General features: G+C 36.7%; 1 long non-coding RNA gene across 3 annotated transcripts in view; it reads right to left on the bottom strand.

The window, feature by feature from the left end:
• LOC101981174 overlaps positions 1-12,134 on the bottom strand; it is a 274,159-nt gene that overhangs the window by 169,682 nt on the left and 92,343 nt on the right. For 2 of the 3 annotated variants that reach the window (XR_003376705.1, XR_001229499.2), the window contains one exon: positions 10,909-11,007. This is a non-coding gene — a long non-coding RNA (uncharacterized LOC101981174). Of the gene's footprint in view, positions 1-3,419; positions 3,580-7,594; positions 7,677-9,106; positions 9,214-9,919; positions 10,007-10,908; positions 11,008-12,134 lie in introns of those variants that run through there. The other variant, XR_003376706.1, reaches the window with a different exon arrangement.

The raw sequence follows: 12,134 nt of genomic DNA, 5'->3' as shown, positions 1-12,134 counted from the left end.
CAGGAATACCCTCAGGCTGAAGCAACCCAGGTTGAGTTGTCTACATAATTTCCATACAATTATTTACTGCTCTATGATCTTGCAGCAGCCTCCATTTATCAGACTTTTTCTTAGTAACAAAGATAGGAGTATCCCATGGAGAAGTGGATGGCACTATGTGTCCTGCCTCTAGCTGTTCCTGGATCAGAGTATAAGCCGCCAGTAATTTTTGCTTACTTGGGAGCCATTGCTCTATCCATACAGGTTTTTCAGTTTTCCATTTTTTGGGAATGTTTTCTGGCTGCTCTGCAATGGCCCCTAAGAAAAATCTCCTAACCCTGCACACTGTCCATGTAACTGTTGTATTATTTTCTTGTCCACTAAAATCTGGGTATCTCCCTGCAGATTTTTGCCCAACCCCTGACCAGGGACAAAGCCCTGGTTTGTTAACATGCACTGCACAGGTTCAGGGGTCAGAACTGCTCCCATATCTTGCAAAACATCTCTTCCCCACAAATTGAGAGGAAGGTGTTCCGGGACAAATAGTTCAAAAATGCACTTATGGCCTTCTTCATCATTCCAATCTAAATATTGGGTACTGCACTCTGGAGAACTGGCCAATCCTACCCCCTGTAATGCCACAGAGGCTGGCTGTAGAGGAGAGACTGCAAGCCAGTGGTTTTAGCAATCACAGAACTATCAGCCCTGTATCTGGAAGGCCTTGGAACTTTTTCTCATTGATTGTTAATATAAGTGTGGGGCAGTTTTCAAAAATAGAAACCCCAAAAGCTCCAGGGAGCCCTGTGGAGCCAAACCCCTTGTCTTTCATTCTTGTTTGAAAAATGGATTAGTAGAGCAAAACATGGGCAAAGCACTAGTTGAGCTATTCTCGCTCCTTGAGGGATGCCAAGGATTCCTATACCAGCTTCAATCATAATTTTAATTTCTCCACTATAATCACAGTCTATGACTCCTGGTAAAATTTTTAATTCATTTAAGTGCAGAACTCCTTCTACCCAAGACTATACCTATTGAACCTTCTGGAATAGGTTCATATACTCCAGTCTCCAAGGCTTGTATACCCATTTGTAGGGTCAATACTGCCTGGATGGAGGTCCGGAGGTCTAGTCCTGAACTTCCTGGGGTACCTCAGACAAGGTCATAGACAGAGAGGCATTTTTCTGAGGAATGAATCTGATGGGAAAAGCAGTCCACTCATGGCCCTGTACACTTGTGTTTTGGGGGCCCGGGGCAGGTTTCTCCTCCCATTTCCAAACACAGGGATGAGATTTCCTTGAATGTCAGTTTTAGAATGACAGTCATTAGCCCACTGAGCCTACTTTTGTCTTTTTGAGAAAACACCTGGATTTCCCCTGGGCTGATTAACTACCTCTTTACCTGCAATGCAATTTCTTTTGATGTGTCCTGACCTTCCACACTGAAAACAATTCCTTGATCTAGCTACACCTTGACCCTCCCTAAGGGCAGACACAATTATTTGACCCATCACATGAGTGCTATCAACTCCATGCATAAGTGGATAAAGTCATTTAAACTGCAATTTTATGGGGGCGTATGGCCTCTTTACAGTAGTTGTTAGCATTTCATGGGCCAATTGCTTTATGACTGGCATAGCTGATTCCACATCCTCAATAATGTGACAGCTGTAACAGGCAGACAAAAAACTCAGAATAAGATTCTGAAGATCCTTGAAGGATCTTAGACAGCTGTTCCCCTGCTCCTTTATTAGGTAAAGCTTTCCAAGCTATCTGAGCATAAACAGCAGGATCATAAGCAATCGGTGCAGCTAAGCTGGCATACTGTCCTGCACCAGTTAACATGTCAAGGTTATGCTGGGGGATACCTGCAGTGGCATTACACGGGGCAGTATTTTTGCAATTTTCCTGCACCTGTATTTGACTCTCCATAACAAATAATCTCCCCCAAAAGACAAGCCCTGAAAAACAGCATCCAGTCACTGGTGTAAGGTTGTGTTCCACAGAAGATTCCATTAAAGCCACAGTGAAGGGTGCATGAGTTCCATGGGCTGTAACTGCTTTTAGTTGCTTAATGTTCTTAAAAGTCAGAGAGTTATGCTGCCTGATCCTCTGTCCTTATGGATCAATAACTTCCACAACAGGATAAATTTGCCTTTCTCTACTTAGATTAGTTAGTCTATTTTGGATCACTTGGATTTCTGCCTCTAAGTCAATAGGGGTGGAAGCAGCAACAAAAGGATACGAAGTGGCAAGTAACTGATTTTGTGGTGGAGGTCTCATGGAGACATCTCTGTTTGCTCCCTTTCTTTCTTCCTTTTCTAACTTCTTTTTTATCAGTGCAATCTCCTTTTATAAACTTTCTTCTTCCTCTCTCATATCCATCTTAGAATTCTCAACTTTCCCCTCCTCAAAGCTCTTAATAGAACTCACAGATTCTACATCCTGAATCTCCTCAAAGGTTTTGTTCAAATTCTCTAATTGCTCTTTTACTTTTCCATCACTGAGAAGAGCATCTCTGACTAAGCGCCATAGTGAAAATTGAAAAACCCTCGTTTTCAAGGGTGGTGGGAGAAATCCCCCAGTCTCAATAATTCAGGCCAACAGATGCAATCAGCAAGAGGTGTCTTTATTGATTACACAGGGTCTGTGGGTGCAGCAGCAGCTTACGCCAACTGAGCACCCCGGGCAAATTCAAACAGCCATATTTATAGGGAAAATTGTTTCCTTAGGGGGTTGTTTTGGCCCTTGCTTTTCTTTGGTTTTCAATTTGTTGGCTTTGGTTCTTCGTGGAATTGGCCCCCTTTTTTTTTTTGATTTTCCTGGAATACCCTTAAGGCCGGTTAAAACCCCCTTGCTTTGGTTTGCCGTTTTTGTTGGGTTTTTTTGGGGGGTGGAGTATTTCTTCTCCTTAGTCCCGAAAAACCACAAAGCTAGATATAGCACTCTGCAGCAAGTTGACAATTTAGATAGAATGCCTTGGGGTTGGGTTTTTTTTTTTCTTTGGCTTGTTCGTTGGTTTTGCACCCCTTGGTTTTCCGTTTTTGGCTTGGGTTGGGCCGGGGGTCCCAGCTAAATTTTCAGCAGAGTTTAACATAGTATGTGGGCACAGGGGTCTTTCAAGTATGGGGGTCTTTCAAATATGGGGGGGTCTTTCAAAATATTGCTATGGGAAATTCTTCTGTCCCTTGTTCTTTCAATGCTTTTTGAAGGTCAGCCTTTACCTGTTCCCAATTAGAAATATTAAAGCTCCCCTGCATGAAGAAACCAGGGACTATACTCTAAAACTGTCTTAATGATCTCTTGCCTTGTGCTATCTAGATTTTAATACCAGTGCCTTATTTCTCTAACAGAGCTAACAATTGGTCTGTTAATTGGCCTGTTAACACTGGAACAGAATTACTTGCACCCATTTTCAGTTCACCCTCACCAATCAATTCTTACCTGCTGGCCAGCATCCAAGGGCAATCTCTCAGGGGTCCCCTACTTCCCAATCATGCTGATGGGCCTCCAACTGTAACTCCTGATCTTGCTGTGGTCTCCAACTGTTACTCTCTTCGTACAGTTTGTGCACCACTGTACCATATGTGAGCCAGGCAAGAGCCTAGAGATTAAAAGAACACACAAGAGACCTGGGTCATTCAAAAAGAGATCAGCTGAAGGTCATTTATTCAAACTTAGGGAAAACCTTAAATACCTAGCTGCTGCACAATAGAATATCCCCCAGGTTAGTGGGAAATCGGCACGCCTAAGGTGGAGTCAACACTGCCCTGTAGCTCATCACCAGGTGGGGCAGAGGGAGCTCGCGAACAAACAAGATATTTTAGCTGGCTGAACAGAAACTGTCCTCAAGATGAAACCTGGAAACAGGGGTAGACCCATGGGCCTACAATTTATAATTATCTGATCATTGCAAAGCATAGTCAACAGCATGGAATGGTCACAGTGGCAAAGGTTTATATGAGGTGACTATTAGATTTATGTTATGGTACCATAAAGAGCAGATTCTAGTTATTTCCCAGAGGCAACCGATGGCTATGTGAACTTCACACCTGTTTGGCACTAAGTACAGGGTCAAATAACAAATTTAGTTTGTTAAAACTCTGTCAGTCATTATTCAGAGATATGTTCAGGACTGTATTCAGGCCATCGATTTTTGTTTACTATTCCAACTATTTTCACCATAGATTTCCAACTAGTATCCACATTCCCTATTACATTTAATTACACAGTCATGAAGCTAAGGATTCACGGTTTGAACAAGTATTACTTGTACAGAAAATAGGTGGATTTTCATCAAAGAAAGGCATAAAGCTATTAGGTCAGTGAATAATCAAAGTGAAAGAAAACTATCTGTGCCTACTCCCAAAGATCATCAGGAGAGAAAGATCTATGACATGACATGGCGGTATTTAGTAGCAAAATCTGCATTAAAATTATATACATTTCAGGAGACATCTGAGCTGTTTAGATCAGACCAGGCATGGGCTGAGAGGGTGGCTAAAGTGGAAAAGTAGTATCATAAATAGTAGATTAATGAAACTAGATACTGCACATACTTCTTGATAATAGAAATCAAGAACCTATCATGAGAATCAGAACATAAGTTAAGAATAAAGCAGTCTCATTTGGACCTTGGGAGCTCAGTCCAGTGCTCCAATGTGGGTCTCTGTCTCTATCTCCATCCATCGCCAGATGAAGGTTCTATGGTGATATGCAGGGCAAGGAACCCTGACTGCTCTTTTGTCTGGAGATGGAGGGGAAGGGAAATGGGAGGAAAGGAGGAGGTGAAAATTTGTAATAATAATATAAAAATTGAAAAAAAAAGAATTTTTAATGAGAAAAAAAAAGAATAAAGCAGTCTGACTCAAGAGTCCTAGCATTTGACAACTTCAAGAGAGTTGGAACTTCAAACTAATTAGCCCCTGTGTTGTTTCTAGGGTGAGTTCTGAAAATGATTCCTTTATACCCTTGTAAGCTACTTTTTACTTAAGCTAGGTGGGCACCTGTGTTGTTCCTATATATAAGGCATGGTGTTTAAAAATATTCATATGGGTAAGAACATAGTCAGGAGAAGCATTTGATGAGAATGTACTTAGAGTGAAAAGGGGAAACATATGAAAGTGGTACCCACAGGGTTATAACTGCCATCTGCCAGATACAGATGAACAGACACTGATCATGCTATATCATTTTTCATTTCTGAGATAACACATCTCAGTCCTTTTAGAGCCCAAAGGCAGATAAAGGTACTTGTTCTGAACTATACCCGAGAACTGTGGCAATAAAGCTTTGAGGCATAAACATGACTTTACTTGAAATCTCTAAGGAAGAACAAGGAAAAGCTATGAAGAGTCCTGTGATTACAGATAAAGAATAAACCCCATCAGGGGATCCAACACTTACAGAAGGTTTTGTACACAGAAACCACTCATTTCCTCCTAAACAACTTAAGAACTCTACACTGAAACTTTTTGTCCTTGCCATATTGGAACTCAGAGAAAGCTTGGTATTGTTTTCTTTTTGGCACATCTGAAAAGTTCAAGACTACTTCGGAGTTTGCCCACAGAGGCTAAAAACAGATTGGAACATGGTTTCCATTCACCCACATGTGTGTTGCCCTGGACTCAGAAGTGAGAAATGTGGGCCAGAACAGTTGTTAATCTAGAACATAGGGGGCTATATGACTAACATGACGGGATATATAAATATGTTGAAGATGCAACATAGTTGTGGATATTAAATTAGTAATCCTGAGTCTGTGTATGCACATGGTCCTTAATGTGTATGTTTGATGACTAAACATTTCTTTATCTTTTTTATCTATTTTTTTTGGTTTTTCTAGACAGAGTTTCTTTGTAGCTTTGGAGCCTGTCCTGGAACTAGCTCTTGACCAGGAAATATATTCCAATACATGTGAGCAAAGTACAGAGGCCAATTGAGCAGAATCAAAGGATTACAATCCCTCTACTTCTAACCTTCTGCTAAAATGCAGAGTTCGGTCTAAGGAATGGAACCATGACATATTTCTGACATTTTGTTAGGACAGAATGAACTAACTGGAAATAAATATGCAGAATAATCACAAGTCATGACATATTTAATCATACTGAACATATTTTCAATACTGATCAAATTTGTGAAATAATTGTTAGTACTTCACTTTTATCTAATGATGAAAAAATAATTCATCAATAATATAATTTAAAGATCTCTTCCGATAACAGGTTTTTATATTTATACACAGACTTATATACATAAATTGGATTTGTAAAATAATTTATGTGATTATCTGAGGTGGTAAAATGAAGAAGATATAGTAAATCAACATGTGTGTCTTCACATCCATTTAAATCAGAGTATATGAGAGATTCCTTCCCTCATTTCCATTGTTTCCCCATAATATTATTTGCCACACTAGTTTCCCATACAAACTGGGTGGTAATGGTGCATTCATTTAATCCCAGACGTGGTGAGGAATATAAGACAGGAGGAGACAGCACTCAGACACAGTCTCATTCTGAGTTTCCTGGAGACAGGATTGTCATTTCAGACCAAGGTAGCGGTAAGAGTCAGTGGCTGACTCTTTTGCTTTGCAGACCTTCAGTTTGAACCCAAATATCTGTCTCTGGGTTTTTTTTCAACTGAACTAAAGACATCCCATTTTAGAGAAATAATTTTGAGAGTTTAGCAATATACTACTCTAGAAAACTAAATATTAATATGAGTTTAAAGTTAAAATTTCCTGAAAATTAAAATTATATTATATTAAATTAAAAAGTCATCCTAATGGAAAATGAGATCCACATTTGAGGTTGTCCAATGAGTATCGCAGCAATTACAGGTCATGTTGAGGAGAACAGCAACTCCTGTTTAGTTACCATAAACCCCCAGAAAACATGCTACCTTCCTCTGAATCCATGATGAAAGAGAAGTAAATTTTTATTTAAAAAAATGTATATGCATGATAAAAAGGATATGATCCCCCTTTGCTCACTTCTTCTTCTGAACCTATTTACATAATTATCAGCTATATGTGTATTTTCATTTAATTATAACTTAAACATTCCCTGGTATGTTATCAATTTGTCATTCCATTAACTTTAACGCATGGGAGTTTCCTTCTCTAAGATCTGTAAGTGATGAAATATATTCATTGTTGTTTGTCCTTTGTTTATTTGTTTCTAATGTGTGTCACTTGACAATTATCCTGAACCTGAATTTTTCCTCACTTAAAATATTCCATAAGGAAGGAAAAATGAAGAAAATAAATTTTACATAGGATCATGGTGTTCAATTTTTCAGTCTCAATCCTTTTAGGGGCAAAACACTCTTCCACAAGGGTAACCTCAGACCACAGGGAAACACAGAGATTGACATTATAATCACTGTAATATCAGAATTACAGTTATGCAGTGGTAACACAAACAGCTTTATGACTGGGGGTCACCACAGCATAAGGAACTGTATTAAAGTGTTGCTGCATTAGGAAGATGGAGAATAACTCACATAGGGTGTACATAGCCACAGGATGATTTGTAAGAAATATAATTGAAAATGATTCATGACTTCAAGGAGCAACGAAAAGTAATTTAATTTCATTAAATTACATGACTTACCTCACTGAAGTGACAGGTGAATACAGGTGCTGATTGACACATGTTAGATGCAAAATGAAGATTACAAGTCTAAAAATCAGCCCTGAAAAGAAAGATATAAGCAAAATTATGTGGACAAAATAGCTTATATGTAATATAAATGATATATATGTGTGTACATGAATGTATGAAATATCAACTAGTGAGAAATAGATCAGCAATATGAAAGAATATGAATTTACAATTGGAAGTGTGTGCGTTTATTTATTAAAAATAAGTTATTCAATTGAAAGATAAAATACTGGGTGTTTGTAAAAATCTATCCTCCATAACATAATCTAAAATCCTCCCATGCCTACAATCACTGTCTATGCCAACTGTGACAATTCTCTTCTTTGTGTATATGCATATGTACATACATGTATTGTGCTGTATGAGTCTATGCCTATGTGTGTATAAACATGCAGTTTGGTGTGATATGTGAACCTGTGTGTGCATGCAGGTAACATAGAGAAGACAAACTCTACCATATTTATAAAAAGCCACCTTCCATACCCTAAGTGAAGAATACTCTCCTATTCCTAATGACACTATTCTGTATTAATTTGAACAACTCTGTCTTCTCATTTGGGGGGAACCTGTATGTGATGAGGTATTCATGTGTTTGTGCCCAAACATGTGTGTTTATGTGTTCATGAGTGTGTCTGCATGTGTGTGTATATATAGTAAGTTATTTCATTTTTTTATTATTTTTGAGACTATAATTTAATTCCAACGTTTCTCCCTCCTCTTTGCTATTTCAAACCCTCCCATATACCACTGTACATTCTCCTTCATATTTGTGACCTCATTTTAAAATAATTGTTGCTGGATGTATATATTACACAAATACATATTTATTCTTAAATATAACCTGATAACTATGTTAACAATATTGCACATATGTTTTCAAAGCAGGCCTTTTGTTACAAGATAACAAAATTGTGTGCCCTTCCCTGAGAATGGCATATCCCTGTCTTAGATTTTCTCAGTAGCATGTAGTGCTTTGTGTAGATTTGAATCCTTCTGGGCTTTCCTTTGTCCACTTGGCATGTTCATTTGTGTTATCATTATTCAGAGGACTGTCTATTCTATGTAAACTTCCAGTCACCTTCTATCACCTCTCTGAAATTTCATGAGTTTAAATGAAAGCTAATAACTAGAATCCTAAAAGTTTCAATACTTTTCCAAAAGTTATAAAGTAAAAGATAAAAGTGGATGTCACTTCACTGAACATTTGCTGAGCATTATCTTCAGGGAAATTAGTTGAGAAAATAAGCAGTAGGTGGTTCTACAGCAAGAAAAATTAACTACTTCTTGGTGTAAATAACATAGTGTTATTTTTACAGAAATAATAAGATATGCATAAAATGGATGGATTAAAAATATATTTAGGAAATATCCCTAAACAATAAAATAAAAAAAATAATTTTTTTACAAACAAACAATGAATAATGAAAAATAAAAGGCAGAAAGCCTCTCAAATTACAATACCATCAGCTGTGTGTGTGATCTGTGTCTTTATCAAAAGCTTCTCTGGAAAAGGCAGAGAAGGACCTCCTTCATGCCTGAGTCTGAGATCATCTTCAGCAGGATGATGACTTCATGTTTTTACATTGTGGAAGGAAAGGAGAAAATGTTTAGAACAACTAGTAAATAATTTTAAATATGTATACTTAAGCAGAAAATAACTTTCAAATGATTAGTAATGTTAAGAGACTGTTTTAAAAGTACCAAACTATTAGAGAAGATGTATTAATATTATAAATGAAATATTCAGAAGTAATGTGGATACTGGGTACAGTGCAATTCCAGATGTCAATATATGTCATCCATTTATCTTAATGAATAACTAAATCTAAAAATTTCTACAGAACCATACAAGCACATATATAAATACAAAATTATTTGACATAAGCTGAAGTCTCTAATATGTTACTTACTAATTATCACTTAACTCATCTTAAAAATGTCAAAAGTTATACTAGGCAAAGTGTTTCTCAAAGATTCTAGGACAAGTGTCTATGTGTATGTGAACAGGAATGAAAAAAAATGTACTTCCTGCCATGACAGAAGTGTCGGAGTGAGATTGCTGAGCCTGCTTCCTGACCATCTAATATTATGATGCAGTCTGAGTAAGGAAGGAAGATCATGTGATGGCTGGTGATTCACAGCTTCTTGGTGGACCTGTTCTACAAACTTCCAGACCACAATGAGTCCTGTTTACTTAAGAACCTGCCCAAGAATGCTGACTGAGTGTTTGGCCATTTATCCACACTATGTCTTGGGACACAGAACTCATCTTACCAGTATGAGGTTCATTCTCCTCTTTCTGTGTTGCATTTTCCTCCTATTCAGGTACAGGTCTAGCAGACTGATTGAGCTCAAGTCTTCCTTAAAAAGAGGTAAAATACATTGAATATTGCAAATAACAAACATTACTGGGTTGTTGAGTCCATGCAACTTAGAGGCCATTACCACAACTTCCATAAAACATTATAATATGTTACATCATTAGCATTTTGGTTGTTGTATCTACAAAAATTTAGAGCTAGAAATCTACACGTTATAGTTATACACTAGTGTGTATGTGTGTATAAATAGATTTGTGTGTGTAACAAATAATAAAAATAATAAATTAGGAGGTAATAAATTTGAGAGTGGGGTGAGGACTACACAGTAAGAGTTTGAGAGAAAGTGATATGGAAATTATGTAAATACACAAGTGTTTTAAGAAATTATTGTATTTTAAATGTATAAGGGAAGTACATAACAGAGTGAATTAAGAGGCTAAAGTGAAGAAGTACAATAGAACAGGAGAACTGGGATGAAAATGACTAAAACTCATATCAATGTATGAAAACTTTCTATTTATTAAGAAAGATAAATCCAAGAAAATAATCAAAGGTCATGCATTGAACTTGAATTTTACAAATATAAACAGTGGTAATTCCTACATTCCTCAAAGGTTCAGCACATTCTCAAGTGTTAGAAAGAAAAAGATACAAGTGAATGCCACTTCACAGAATATTTACTGAACATTGTCTTTGGGGAAAATTACTGGAAAAATGAACAGTAGTTGTTTCTATCACAAGAAACATAAACTATGCCTAATTTAAATGAATAGGATATAGTATCTACGGAAATAGTAAGACATATTCAAAGTATTTGGATTCATAAATATATCCAGCAAACCTACTACTACATGAAAACATAAAAATTTAATGGAATGTCACATGCAAGAAATTAGTAATTGGATAGGAAAGAAAAAAACAAGACTATCAGTATTACCAGCTATGTGTTGTGAGTGTATCTTCAATGAAATTCTCAGAAGTTAGGGAGAAGCACTTCATCCATGCCTGAGTCTGAAATTTTCATGAGCAAGCTTGTGAGACCTTACATCAGAATAATAACATAAACAGGAAAATATTTAGGAGTAAATATTGTGAAATGTATGCTTAAACAGAAAATCATTTTCATAGCTGGGTGATGGTGGCACATACCTCTAATCCCAGCACACAGGAGGCAGAGACAGGTGGATTTCTGTTAGTTTGAGGCCACCCTGGTCTACAAAACCTAATTCTAAGACAGACTCCAAAGATACAGAGAAAACCTGTCTTAAAGAAAAGAAAAAAGAAAAAGAAAATCATTTTTATATGATCAGTAAGATATACATGAGGTTTAGAAAATTCCAAGTTCTTAGACAAGTAGTTTCAATAGTTTTATGACTGCAATATTCACAGGCAATACAGAGATTACATACAGTAGGCATACAGACCTCCATATGTCCCATTCTCTCTTTAATGATCAACATTTTTCTAAAATTTGTAAAATGCCACAAGAAATCAAGTATTGATGAAACTGTCCTAAAAAAAAGACCAAGATCATGCCACTCACACTTCCTGCTTTCAGACTTGATGAAATATCATGCAACACATACACTCTTTTAAACGGAACATATCTGAGTTAAATTAAGGGTTCAAAATGTCATTTACTACCAATCATTTTACTCATCTTATAAACTGCCAAAAGATATACTAGGTAAAAATATTTCTCAAATGTTCTGTCATAATTGGATAACACAGTAAAATTTGAGCTTTCACTTACATAACACATATAGTTGATTTTTGTATTTATTTATTTAGGAATGTGTGTGTTTGTGTGTGTGTGTGTGTGTGTATTTATGAACAATCAATGAAAAGAGGTTATAAATCTAAATGTGAACAATGAGCATTATATGGGAGTATTTTGAAAGAAAAAAGGAAAGGGGAAATAATGAAATTATATTATAGTTTCAATTTTAATATACTTAAAGAAACAGATCATATGACATAAGTCTAATTTTAAAAATACACAAATATCATATGTCTTAAAATTATTCTCGAAAGTATAAGTAATAAGTAGTCAGTAAAATCCCATAATAAGGAATGAAGATGGGATAACAGTGGAGTTAGAAGACGATCAGGAAGGGGAGAAGTTTTAGGTGAGAGGCAGGGGGTTAACACTGGCTGCCCATACATGA

The sequence above is a fragment of the Microtus ochrogaster genome, unplaced genomic scaffold (genome assembly GCF_000317375.1).
Source record: "Microtus ochrogaster isolate Prairie Vole_2 unplaced genomic scaffold, MicOch1.0 UNK94, whole genome shotgun sequence".
NCBI lineage: Eukaryota > Metazoa > Chordata > Mammalia > Rodentia > Cricetidae > Microtus > Microtus ochrogaster.
Note: the sequence above shows the minus strand (reverse complement) of the source record. Positions and strands in the feature narration are given on the sequence as shown.